At 38.2% G+C, this 13,606-nt stretch overlaps 1 long non-coding RNA gene across 1 annotated transcript; it reads left to right on the top strand.

Annotated features, from left to right (window-relative positions):
* The first annotated feature begins 9,047 nt into the window (after positions 1 to 9,047).
* On the top strand, positions 9,048 to 12,542 carry LOC125479772. Its single transcript, XR_007260257.1, has 2 exons — positions 9,048 to 9,244; positions 10,764 to 12,542. It is a non-coding gene; the product is annotated as an uncharacterized LOC125479772 (long non-coding RNA).
* The last annotated feature ends 1,064 nt before the right edge of the window (positions 12,543 to 13,606 follow it).

Genomic DNA, 13,606 nt, shown 5'->3' with positions numbered 1-13,606 from the left:
GACGCGTCTGAACCCAGGAAAATATTAAATGTAAGGTGCCCGAACGTTCATTTCACCGACAATTCTATACGTCGAAGGGTGTTATCTATGTTTCTTGGCCACCTCAGTGGCCATCAAAGGTAGAGAAACTTCATCGACTGCGTGAATTGAGAAGCAGTCTTAGATATTGGGCTCGGCCATTAAGTTCTCTAGGTTCGAGCAATAAACCAGAGGACATGGCCGAAGTCTCATCTCGGCAGGTTTAGAAACAAATTCCCTCTGTTATGCATTCCTTGTAATTTTCTTTTTGTTTACAAATTTTCTTTTTTTGTGCAGCCTTCGTAAGAAGTCTAACTTGACGCTTTGATTACGACTACATCGGGAGGGGCTAACTCTTCAACGACCGTAACTAAACCTTCCGTGTTAACGACCGAACCAGATGCCTTCGTCAAGTTGCAGGAATTACTGTCCCTTAAGGAGTCACAAATTCTTGAGTGCCAGGGCCTCGACTCCAAAGGGGCATATCTGAACAATCTTGTGGCTGATGGTCAGTTAAGCAACGAAGCCATTACTCGAGCATCTTTTGCTCTGGAACGACTCGAGAATATTTCGGTATTTTTGAGAGAGCTCTTCGGGCCAAAAATGACTTGAAAGCTATGATGGTTGTTTAAGAAGCTCTGCGTCCATGGGTCGACATGCTGAAGACGAAAAAAGAAGCGCTGGCCGACCTCGATCATTAAATTACCGAACTTCAAAACCGGAGGTCGGCAGTTGCTTCCGAGCTAGCAAGAGATTTCGAGTCGGGTGGCTAATCCTGCCTGACCAAATATGCTACTAGTGTACGGCATGTCAAGCAACTGAAGATGGACAAAAGGAATCGGCAAGTCGAGGTCACAATGGATGACCGGATAATACTTCTTTAAAAGGAATTGGCATGTCAAGCAGCTGAGGATGCATCTCCTACGTGACCGGATAATACTTCTTTAAAAGGAATCGGCATGTCAAGCAGCTGAAGATGCATCTCCTACGTGACCGGATAATACTTCTTTAATAATTTCCCATTGATTGGTAATTTGTGAATTAAACCGGTCCGGTCTCTAAGATGATATGCCCCTTTGCCGAGAACTTTATGTACGACGCACGGCCCTTCCCAATTCGGCGACCATTTACCGAACCTGGGGTCTTTAATTCCTATGGGCAGCACAGTTTGCCAAACTAATTCTCCCTCGCCGAACGTTTTCTGTCTAACTTGTTGATTATAGGCTCGCTCGGCAATCTTTTTCTGTGCACTAATAAGTTATAAGCGTCAAGTCGCGCCTCCTCTAAATCTTTTAACTCCTGCCCCATGGCCTGATTGCATTTGGCACTGATCAAATTACTCTATTCAATTACTCGCAACGAATTTTTACTAAGCTCAACCGGTAATATTGTGTCGTGTCTATAGGTTAAGGCATATGAAGTTGTTCCAGTGGCTGATCGGAGTGAAGTTCGATAAGCCCATAATACTTCATTTAGCTTCAAATGCCACATCCCCGGCCTCTTTCTTACCATTTTTTCAAGAATACTAATCAAAACTTTATTACTTGCTTCGGCCTGTCTGTTCGTTTGCGGATAATACGGCATAGACTGCTTAAGTCGAATTTTTAGGTTCGTCACATATTCTTTAAACCTGTCGGCGTTAAAGATTGTACCATTGTCAGTTATGATCGTTTCTGGTACTCCGAATCGAGTCACAATATATTCTTCTACGAAACTGCAGACTTCTTTGGACGTTAATTCGGCGTATGATCTTGCTTCGACCCACTTTGTGAAGTAATCTGTTGCCACTAATATCCATGCGTGTTTTGCTGCTCCAGAAGATAGCGTGATTTTGCCAATTACGTCCATTACCCATCATCTGAACAGCCATGGTTTGGTAACCGAATGGAGTAATTCGGCCGGGACTTTCTGTGTAGGCCCATGAACTTGACACTGTATGCATCCTCGGGCATATTCGATGTAATCCTTCAATATACCTGGCCAGAAATAGCCGTGTCGACGAAGTAGCCAATGCTTCTTACGCCCGGATTGGTGAGCTCCACAGATCTCTTCGTGCACCTCGGCCATTGCTTGGGCAGCATTCTGTGGGCCGAGGCACAATAATAATAACCCATCCTCACCCTTTCGATATAATTCATTCTGGTACGACACGTAATTGGTGGCGTAGACCCTCGTCCTCCGGTCGTGTCTATCGTTAGGGTTGTCGAGATATCGTAAAATCGCCTTTCTCCAATCATCTGATCGTGTCTCGACAACACATATTTCTATGGGGTCTCCTCACTCTAGTAGTGATGGTAAAGACATCACTCTCATGCGTATAACGTGATTACGCTGGAGGACTTGCGAATTGATCAAGGCTGGGTAAGATCGTAGTTTTGTGGGTGTTACCTTGCCTAACTTGCCCTCCGTGAGTTGTGCTCCAGAGGCTATTTGGACAAGTTCGTCTGCGTCAATGTTTCGAACATGCGAAATGTGCTCAAATGTAATCCGCTCAAATGACTCGGCCAAATAGGTGGTAACCATATGATAGGGCACCAAAGTACAACTCATGCAAAGAAAAATGCCGTTTAATTGGTTAATCACTAGTTCGGAATCACCGAGGACGAGGACGCAGGCTGCTCTTAAGTCATGGAGGACGTGAAGGCCGATGATGAGAGCTTCGTACTCGGCCTGATTATTCATACAGCTGAAATCTAACTTGAGAGAGAAATACCATCAATAGTGGTCGGGGGATTGAATGACGATACCAACACTAGCCGAGGTAGCGGTGCTAGATCTATCAAAGTGCATCGTACAGTAGTTGTCGTGTGTGTGGACTAAACCGATGTCGACTTCGCTACCCCTAAAACTATAAGGAGAGGGGTGTTGGGCCAAAAAATCGGCTAGGGCTTGACCTTTGACGGCTTTTTGGGGGACATACTGCAAACTAAACTCAGATAATGCCATGGTCCATTTCCCAATTCGGCCTTTGATGATAGACTGAGCAAGCATGTAACGAATAACATTTATTTGGGCGATGACTTGGGTAACTGATGGGAGCATGTAATGTCAAAGTTTGGTCGAGGCGAAAAATAAAGGTAAGCAAAGTTTCTCGATGGGTGAATATTTGATCTCAGGTAAATTTAAATTCCGGCTGAGATAAAAGATAGCTTGTTCGCGCCCAGCATCGTTATCTTGCGCGATGAGGCAATCAATGGACTCGTCAGTTGCCGAAATGTACAGCTTGAGAGGCTTACCGTGACGAGGCGGTACTAATATTGGTGGTGTGGTAAGGAAGACCTTGATTTACATGAAAGCCGCTTGATGTTCTTCGCGCCACTCAAACTTGTCGGAGTCCTTAAGTTTTAGGAGTGTAGAAAATGCTTTCATTTTGCCTGCCGAATTAGCTATGAAACGGCGGAGAAAATTTATCTTCCTGAGCAACGATTGGAGTTGCTTCTTAGTCATCGGGGGTGGACCGCTAATGATTACGTGAGCTTTATTTTCGTCGACCTCGATGCCACGATGGTGCACCAGAAAACCCAAAAAATTACCAGTCAATACACCGAATGCGTATTTGGCTGGGTTCATTTTGAGATTATGTTGACGCATACGAAGGAATGCTTGCCGAAGATCATCCAGGTGCGTTCGACGACTTTTCGATTTCACAACCACATTATCAATATAAATTTCTACGACCGTACCGATCAAATCATGGAATATCGTATTCATAGCTTGTTGGTATGTAGTGCCGGCGTTCTTGAGGCCAAATGGCATGACGACCCATTCGTAGGTGCTGAGTGCCCCCGGGCAATGGAATGCGGTCTTGTGAACATCAGCTTCAGCAATAAAGATCTGGTTGTAACCGACATGGCCGTCCATGAAGGATAACATTTCATGATTGGATGCGGCATCAATCAATAAATCCGAGATTCGCATTGTGTATTCATCCTTGGGAGTTGCTAGATTTAAATTACGAAAATCGATCCAGATGCGTAGGGCTTCATTTTTCTTTAACACCGGGACGATATTGGCCAACCATTCGACGTACCAAGCGGTCCGAATAAACCCGACTTTCAAAAATCGAACTAATTCTTCCTTTATGCCAAGCTGTACTTCTGTCGAGAACCGGCGTGGGGGTTGTCGAAAAGGCTTACACCTCATTCTGATGTGTAACTCATGTTCGACGAGGTTTCGATTAAGGCCTGGCATCTCATGATAATTCCACGCGAAACAATCTTTAAATTCATGAAGCAGTTTACAAAGCTCGACCTTCATGAGGGGCAGCAACAATGCACTAATAAACAACAGTCGAGGCTCATCGGCTTTGCCAACATTTATTTCTTCTAATGGGTCTTTAACTTGGGGCCGATTGTCTTCGAGTTCGGCTGGTGCGGCCTAAACTTTATCTAACGATAAAATTGGGCCGTTATTGGGTTAGGCCAAAAATTCGATTAAGTTTACGCCCGAGTATGGTTGCTTAGCAATAGCATACCAATGAGCCAACATACGTTCCATGATAGATGAAACCGCGGCTTGATGCCTTTCTCGTTTGACGGTGTCAGTCATCAACGTTGGTAATTAGATCAGCCAAGCTGAGTCTTGTCGAATTCTGCTGTACAGTCTCGGCAAAACACAAACCCATGGAATATATTTGGGAAGAAAAAAAGGGGGAAAAGAATAAAAAGTTAGCCATTAGATTGATAATTGATTGTACATTAATTAGTAAGGAAAATAATTATGAGAGTCTTAAATATAAAAGAATGATAAAAGATTATATTTAAGACTTGTCACGTGGCCAATTTTGAATGGATTGTAGTGTCACTCAATAAAATCCAGTGACAAACCAAGTCCAACACTAGTTTATCTCTAGTAAGTGAGATAAATCTGGCTATCACCAGTGATTTAAATATCGATATTATAGGCGACATAGCGCGAAAATACTTGAAAAATGCTGAAAGTCTCAATCTTGCGCATAGAGAGATTCGAACCCCTCCTTTTGTCAACCATGCACCTGAGCCTTATCCAACTCGCTACAGATATGTTTGTGATTACATATTCAGCCTGTAATATTTATATGGTCGTTAAGATGTCTGCAAGGCTTGCAAGCTAATATTTATTATCTAGGCGAAGGGCAAAGCCCGATCATGAAGGGCTAGTTAAGATGAGTTATGAGGGTTGTTAGGAGCAAGGGAGTGGGAGTAGCTCTATAAGAGGGATAGGGGCTGATGAGCAAGAGATGATACAATCCCCACAAAAGAAAGCCAAAGGTGAGGAGGATAGCTGGAGCACAACGGAAAAGAAAACGAAAGCTACTGAAAAGTTGAGTAGGATGAGCATAAAGGAAAGATACCTAATGATGGAAAGAGTTATCTATGCGGAGGAGCTGCAAGAAATACCGGTAAAATATCAGGATATGTGGGAATACCTAGAGGATATGTCTGCGAGGGAAGAGAAACTTATGACAGCTAAGGAAGCGGGAAGCCAATCCCGAGGTGGTGGCAGCTGGCCTTCAACAGCCGCAAGGTCACCATGATACACCTATTTTGGAACTGCCATGGTCTGGGGTCGGACACAGTAATTCGGGCCCTACATGGGCTTATCAGGAAACATAGACCCTCTATGATTTTTCTATCGGAAACAAAAATGAAAGATCATAGAATTGAAGGTGTGAGGCTGCGTATGGGGTATTCGAATGGTTTTGAACATAGCTCCGATTGGGAGAGTGGGTGGTTTAAGTTTTTGGTGGAATAACTTAATCACAGTGGAGATCTTTGATTCCTCCAAGCACTTTATTAATGCTAGATGCAATTTCAGAGACTCTAATGGGGTTTTTTGATATATGGGAGTCTATGGAAGGTTTAACGCTCGGAGAAAAATGAGTTTTGGAGAGGGATGGTTCAGAAGTTCAACCCTAACAATATCCCTTGGATATGTGGTGGTGACTTTAATGAATTCTTATGGGAGTGGGAAAATTCGGGTGGAGCGGAAGTGAGATACAATAGAACTCGGTACTTAGAGGATTTCATGGGTAAAATTCAAGTGATGGATTTGGGCTTTAAGAGACTGGGGTTCACTTGGAGAGGAACGAGGAATGGGCAACTAGTAGAAGCTCGGCTTGATAAAGGTCTTGTCAACGGCCATTGGCAGTCATTATGGCTAAACACCATTGCTACTCATTGTACGGTGTTGAGATCGGACCATTGTCCTATTTTGATACAGTGTGAGCAAAATGAGGTGAAAAGGAAAAAACTCTTTCGCTTTGAGGCTTTTTGGGCAAAGGAAATTGATTGCCGATAGGTCATTCAACGATGCTGAAGGATGCGGTGGAGTGGTGATAGTATGAAGAGATGGTCTAGGAAAATCAACGATTGCCGCGACAAATTATTGAGATGGAGTCGAAGGAAATTCAAACAGAAAGGGCAACAACTTGACGAGATGATGAAGAAACTTGGGTCCCTTCAAATAGATTGGGGAGCTAATGCACAAGAGATAGAAGTGCTCATGAAGAGGGTGGATCGATTGTGGAGTCAAGAGGAGAGCTTCTGGCAACAGAGATTGCGAGTTAAATGGCTTCAAGATGGAGATGTTAATACCTCGTTCTTTCACCAATCTACAATGCAAAGAAGATGTTGAAGCAAAGTCGTCTCTTTAAGGAATGGGAGTAGGGGTTGGGTGGACAACCCACGGGTGGTAAGGAATATTATAGATAGCCATTTCACAAATCTCTTTACCTTGGTGGGGCAGCGGGATTGGGGTTTGATCTTGGATTGCGTCACCCCTAAAGTCACTATGGAGATGAATGAGAGCCTTACTACTCCGGTTTCGATGGAGAAGGTTAAGCATGCGGCTTTACAGATGGGTGGCCTAAAAGCCCCTGGACCTGATGGCTTTCAAGGTATTTTCTACCACTCTTATTGGGATGAATGATGTAAATGAGCTAATTGTGGACCTGATGACTGGTAGACAAACCCCAAACCGTATGAATGCTACTCATGTGGTGTTGATCCCCAAAGTGCCAAGCCTGGAAAATGTAAACTAGTTCCGTCCCATAAGTCTGTGTAATTACTCATACAAGGTTCTATCAAAAGTGATGACGAACCGTCTAAAACCACTTCTGCTAACATTGATTTCTACAGCTCAAAATGCATTTGTTGCAGGGAGACAAATTCAAGATAGCATTGGTATTGCTTATGAGATTTTCCACTTTCTCAAGTTGAGGAATACCAAAAGAAAATTCGAACTTGGAGTTAAATTGGATATGCATAAAGCATACGACCGTGTGGAGTGAGATTTCTTAATGGCGATGATGGAAAGATTGGGGTTCAATAGTAATTGGAGGAATCTCATAATGGGATGTATATTATCGGTGAACTTTGCAATTCTGCTTAATGGTCAGCCAGGCGATAAATTTCCTCATTCCAGAGGTCTTCGCCAGGGAGATCCTTTATCCCCGTACTTATTTCTGATGGTGAGTGAGGTCTTTTCTCTACTTATGCAGCATGCAAGTGAGATAAAAGGAATTGAAGAGATACAATTGAATCGCAACGGTTCGGCCATTTCTCATTTATTTTTTGCCGATGATACTCTCATTTTTCTGAAGGCGGAGAAGGATAACTGCCAAAATCTAGTCTGCTTAATTGATGAGTATTGCTCTAAGTCAAATGTGTTCTTCAGCCGTAATGTTCCTGCAGGTTTGGCGAATGAGTTAACAAGTATTTTGGGAATGGACAAGGTTGATGACCCCGGGGTGTATCTGGGTGTCCCAACAATTTGGGGTCGCTAAAAAAAATGTGGTTTGGCTTATGTGAAGGGGCGTCTTTTTGGGGAAATTGCAAGGCTGGAAGAAGTTTACTCTATCAATTGCAGGGAGAGAGGTTTTGATCAAGGCTGTGGCACAAGCTATTCCGGCATGTCCTTCAATTGCAGGGAGTTCATAACCATGTCCTTGAATTCTACAGATAAGTTTATTGCCTTTTCATGTCGATTTCGTTATTGTATTCATGATCCTAATGTCTTGTTGTTGCTCTTATGATTTCAGAATATATCTTACATGTGGTATCAGAGCCACACAACAAGCTTAGGGTTCAATTCACAGGTAATTTGATTAACTGTAGATGATTGACACAAGTGAAGCATAATTTGTGTTTATCTTTTGGTTGGCTATTTTGACTATTCGATCGTGTGAGACTTCATAAAGATGCTTCCGCAATTTTGTATCACTTGAGTTTGCAATTTTGTTTAGGGATTTAGGTCCAAACAAATTGAAATTGGGCATGGAAAATAAAAGGGAAATAATTTAACTACACGGTGAATTTGGAGTTCATAATTAGTCACCGGCTAATTGTTTTTTTTTCTTTTCTTCTTCTTCCTTTCGGTAGATTATGGGGTTTTCTTGAGTATATAGGGTTGTCTTCTTTTTCCATAATAATTATCGTTGTGCTGCAGAGAAGGATTACAACACGGATTTATGTTTATTGTATTTATTAATTATATTGTTGTATTGATTTCATGATTAATTAAATCTGTTGGAAGGAAACTTTTATTGGGGCTTTCAATGAATTAGATTATTTTCGAACCATAAATCTTGCAATTCAGATGGACTTTAGTTATTTTGACAAATTTGAAATTCATGTACCTTATTTATATGAGTAGTTCTGGGCTATCGATTCTTAATTGAGATTTTGGGGAGTTTTTTCAATGGCATCGTAAATCTTTTGCAGACGCTTGTTTGGTATATGTGCATATTTCGTATGGCTGATAGACATTCTAGTTTTTGATAGACTTCCCTAACTTCAAATTTTATGAAATTCGGTCATATCGTCATATTAAATGGACTTTAGATGCTGGTATTTTTTCACGTTTTTTGGACAAGAAATGGATTTATGGTAAATTTTTAAGTGAGATACCCTGTTGCTGGTATTCTGCAGACTTCTGCAGAATAATGTGTTTGTAATATTATTTTGATATAGAAAGAAATAGAAAGAAAAATATAAAGAAAAATATTACAAGGCCATTTTGATACAAAATAGTGTGGATAACAAGACCATTTCATTATTTGCTTGCTGAAATAGAAAGAAAAATACAAAAGATATGAATAATAGAGGTGATGATAGGAAATGCCTAAAGTACCCTTGCTTATATAGTTGTTTTTGTAAGGTTGCTCGGCCATTCCACCACAAGCATTGTCTAGGGCAAATCCTGTTACTGTTGACTAGATTTGCTCTTATCGCTCTCATCATTAGAGGTCAGTAAGCTCATCTCCAAGCAATTATTATTTCACTATAAGTGAGAGATTTTTTTTTCTTGTATAATCTGAGTGTTTTAAATGTTTCTCTATTTAACATTATCAGTTACAAGAATGCTAAATTAATCAAGCACATTAAGGAAGAAAACTCTGGCTAGCACAATATCTAGACTTCCAAATCCATTCTGTCAAACTCACTACATTAATTGGAAAATTAGTATCAACCACTTTTGTTAATAGTCAAGGAAAGATAAGGGTAGGCAACTATAAGAATCACGATATTAATTTAAAGTGGACATGCAAGAAAGTAATAGAGTCTTGCGTTAATGTGGCGAAAACAAGTAAAGAGTCTTGCAAGGTATCAACCAAGCTATCATTCATGGAAAGATAAGGGTAGGTATTATTCGATTCACATTTAAGGGTAGGTAGCTATATGAATCACGACATTAATTTAAAGTGGACATGCAAGAAAGTAATAGAGTCTTGCGTTAATGTGGCGAAAAAAAGTAAAGAGTCTTGCAAGGTATCAACCAAGCTATCATTCATGGAAAGATAAGGGTAGGTATTATTCGATTCACATTTAAGGGTAGGTAGCTATATGAATCACGACATTAATTTAAAGTGGACATGCAAGAAAGTAATAGAGTCTTGCATGTGGCGAAAACAAGTAAAGAGTCTTGCAAGGTATCAACCAAGCTATCATTCATGGAAAGATAAGGGTAGGTATTATTCGATTCACATTTAAGGGTAGGTAGCTATATGAATCACGACATTAATTTCTTGTAAAGTATAATTCGATTCATTTGATTGACAGTAAAGTATTATATAGTGCCTGTGATTTAAAAAATACCTCTAGTGTGTGAAAAAAAGCCTATTATACACCTTTTTATGACATGAAAACTTGTCGGCAACAATTATAACTTGTTTATATTGATACATTATGAACAAACGACATTAATGTTGTCTATTATCTAAAAGGATTTGGTTGCCTATATTTTTTTCTAGGACCTTTTTACCATTTTAAATTTCATGCTTCTTCTGACTATTTCTGGCTTCGCCACTGAACTCATGTATTGCTTTGTTTTGATTAAACCAATGTTTTGTTTGGTCATCAATTCTGATTATGATGATAATTGTCTTTTGAGAGAAAATTGGAAAGTGGCATCAATTTACTAATTGATCATTTTGGTCTCTATCAAATAACTAAATAACCATGTTTCCTCTTTCGAGAACTCTATTGCTCAATGCCAATAATGACATACTTTTATGTTTGATTTAATCTTTTGAGAATCATTGAATATCTAACAAAACGGTTATTTAATAATGTTCTAAAGGATTATTTTGAAAAATCAGCATTTGAATTTATATGGTGAATACTTTTGTCCCAATGGGAATTTCAGGAAATCAATCACCAATTATAAATTATTATTATAGCAAATCATAAAGTTCTTCTAACATATTTTCATCTAGCCAAAGCTGTTAAAGGTATATTTATTTTGTGTATTTTATGTTTTGCTAGCTATGCAGGTATTTTCTTTGCATGATTAGTTTCTTCCCAAAAGTGTAACAATCATGCAATTTGGAGTTGGTTCGATCCTCCACAACTCGACTACTTCCATGATGAATCTTGCAAGATCGAGAATGAGTAGGTAAATTTGCCAATCTTTTGCCTTAATTTTTTGTGAGTTCTAAATTGGATTAAAATTATTGTTGAAAAATTGATGTTGTTGAGATATTGTGCCTAATATAAGCCTAATTTTGATACATATAGATTGGTTCATTATGTCCACACCAACTATTTTGTGACTCAAACAAATTTGTTTAAGAAATTTTAATGTTTTGGGCATATTAAAGGTTATTTATCTAATGAAATGAACCTTTAATTGATATAAGAAATTTTCGTGTTTTGAGCATATTAAAGATTGTAAATTGGTTTTATTTAAATTATGATTAATCTGAAATTTTGGTAGAGCTTGGGAAATATTGATGGAGTTTTGCATACCTTGCAACGTATCCTATTTGATTACAATTTTGATAGATTTTTCTAACTCCAAACTTTGTAAAAATTTGCCATGTTATATAATGGATTGTGTACACTATCTTTATTTATTCAACTAGCCTATATTTTGTTATATGAAAACCACTTTCTCTAGTGTTTATTCTTGCAATTTTGAGTGTTTGCCCCAGTGGGAGAAATAATGTATTATGGGCTTCACACTCATCAATTTTATCGGATGTCTTTAATGGTCATAGTTTTGGTAGATAAAACGTACATTATCATACTTGTTTATATTTTATTTGTTATATATGCAACTAATCTTGTAGGAAATTCAAGAAGGGTTAATGAGTATATTTTGCTCAAAAGTGTTTTGCTTATTAATTCTTGTATGTTGTTCAAGAAATTGGACTTGTGATTTATATGTTATTCACGCTCATCAATTTTATTGGATGTCTTTAATGGTCATAGTTTTGGTACATAAAACGTGCATTATCATACTTGTTTATATTTTATTTGTTATATATGCAACTAATTTTGTAGGAAATTCAAGAAGGGTTAATGAGTATATTCTGCTCAAAAGTGTTTTGCTTATTAATTCTTGTATGTTGTTCAAGAAATTGGACTTGTAATTTATATGTTATTGATGGATAATTAATCTGCTCAAAACTGTTTTCTTATTCAATACAACTATAAATCAATGTATAATGAAGCATAGAATTGACAAGATGGTATATACTTCATCTGCTCAAAAGTGTTGAAGTTACATACGTTTGCCCTTGTATTTTATGTTTTGGCTATGCAAACCTAATATAATTAGTTTCCGTCCAAAGATGATTCTAGAATTATGTGCTTTTGATGCATTAGAAAACATTTAGTTAAAGTATTCTATTTCTGTCAAATGTTAGATGAACAAAATTGACCAAATGATTTTGTATATTTTTTCAGTCACAAGAGTCACTTCCCTACAGATATCTAGAATAAAGATGTTGAGGTCATAAATTTTATGTTCTAGATCCCATGACTAATGTTTTACTAATGGGAGTATTTGAAAGGTATCTGTTTCGTTTAGTGGGAGTGTTCAAGAGGCATGTGTTCAATATGGGAGTTCAAGAAACATTTGATTCAGTTAATGAGTGGGAGTAGACATTCATCAGTCGGTTTTGTTCTCTACTCAAACTTTTAAATAAGCTAGTTTTCCCTTATGTTCATTTAATTGTTGTTCTTGTAATGTTCCATTGACTATTGAAGTTTGTTTGACAGAATAATTATACGAGTAAAAATGGAGTATAATTCAGTTAACTATTAAGTATGTTGATGAGTAATTCAACTATTTTGATTACCATGATTATGTTAACAACAAAGTGCTGTCAAAATGATTGTGCATGTGATTATAGAGTGCAAGTGTAGCTAGATATATACTTGGTTTTCTATATCCAGCAATCAATCTGAAAGTGACAGGTTGTTCGAAGGGAAGTTGCATACTATTGTAAGACTTTGTGATCACCTTGTATTCATTCATTATTGGGCATTATCGTTGGCATTCAAGTAGGAGAATGTAAGATCTTGTTGAGTAATTAGCGAGATCATATTGTGAATGTCAACAAGATTTCTTGAGAATACTTGGTTGACAAGTAATCTTGTAATAGCCCTAATAGAGTAAGAATCGTGAAGTCTTAAACCCTAATGCAACTAACTTATGGCAAAGCCCTATTACGGTAAACCAATGTATTAAAAGCATGAGGCGTGGGCGAGGCGTTGGAGGCGAAGCCTCACGGGATTTAATTTATATATATATATATATGTTTTATATATTATAAATATAATTGTATAAAAACAATACTATGTAAAATAAACATCCATTCTCAATTTTTCATTCAAATCCATAGTCATTCAAAAAATAATATCATTTAAATTCATCATTCAAATGTAATATCCAAATTCATCATTCAAAAGGTAATACAAACAAAGAAAACAATCATTCATCCCTCATAGAAATCAAAATGCAAACAAAGATATTAATCAATCATCCAAATCCTCTTCGTCCAAATAAAAGGCATCATCATCTTCATTGCCAACTCTAGATGACCTTGTAGGGTATGTCATCGATTCATCAAAAGATTCTTCTGAATCATTACCAACAATTTCCAAAACCACACACAAACGGTTAATAAACGGTTTGTGCAAGTAGTGGAGCAAAGTATTCAATTAATTAACATGATCGTGACAAACCCCACTTATAGTATGCAGAGGCTTGTCCGCAATTTATATTTTTGGTCAATGTATAAGTTTATTGTGGCTTTAGTTTAAACTTTAAACTAAGGAGCTGGATCTATTTTCTGTCTATTAAGTTAATAACCCTTCTA

The sequence above is a fragment of a genome, unplaced genomic scaffold (genome assembly GCF_019419815.1).
Source record: "Pyrus x bretschneideri cultivar Hongxiangsu unplaced genomic scaffold, Pyrus_bretschneideri_v1 Contig1, whole genome shotgun sequence".
NCBI lineage: Eukaryota > Viridiplantae > Streptophyta > Magnoliopsida > Rosales > Rosaceae > Pyrus > Pyrus x bretschneideri.
This window is presented reverse-complemented; position numbering and strand designations above follow the sequence as displayed.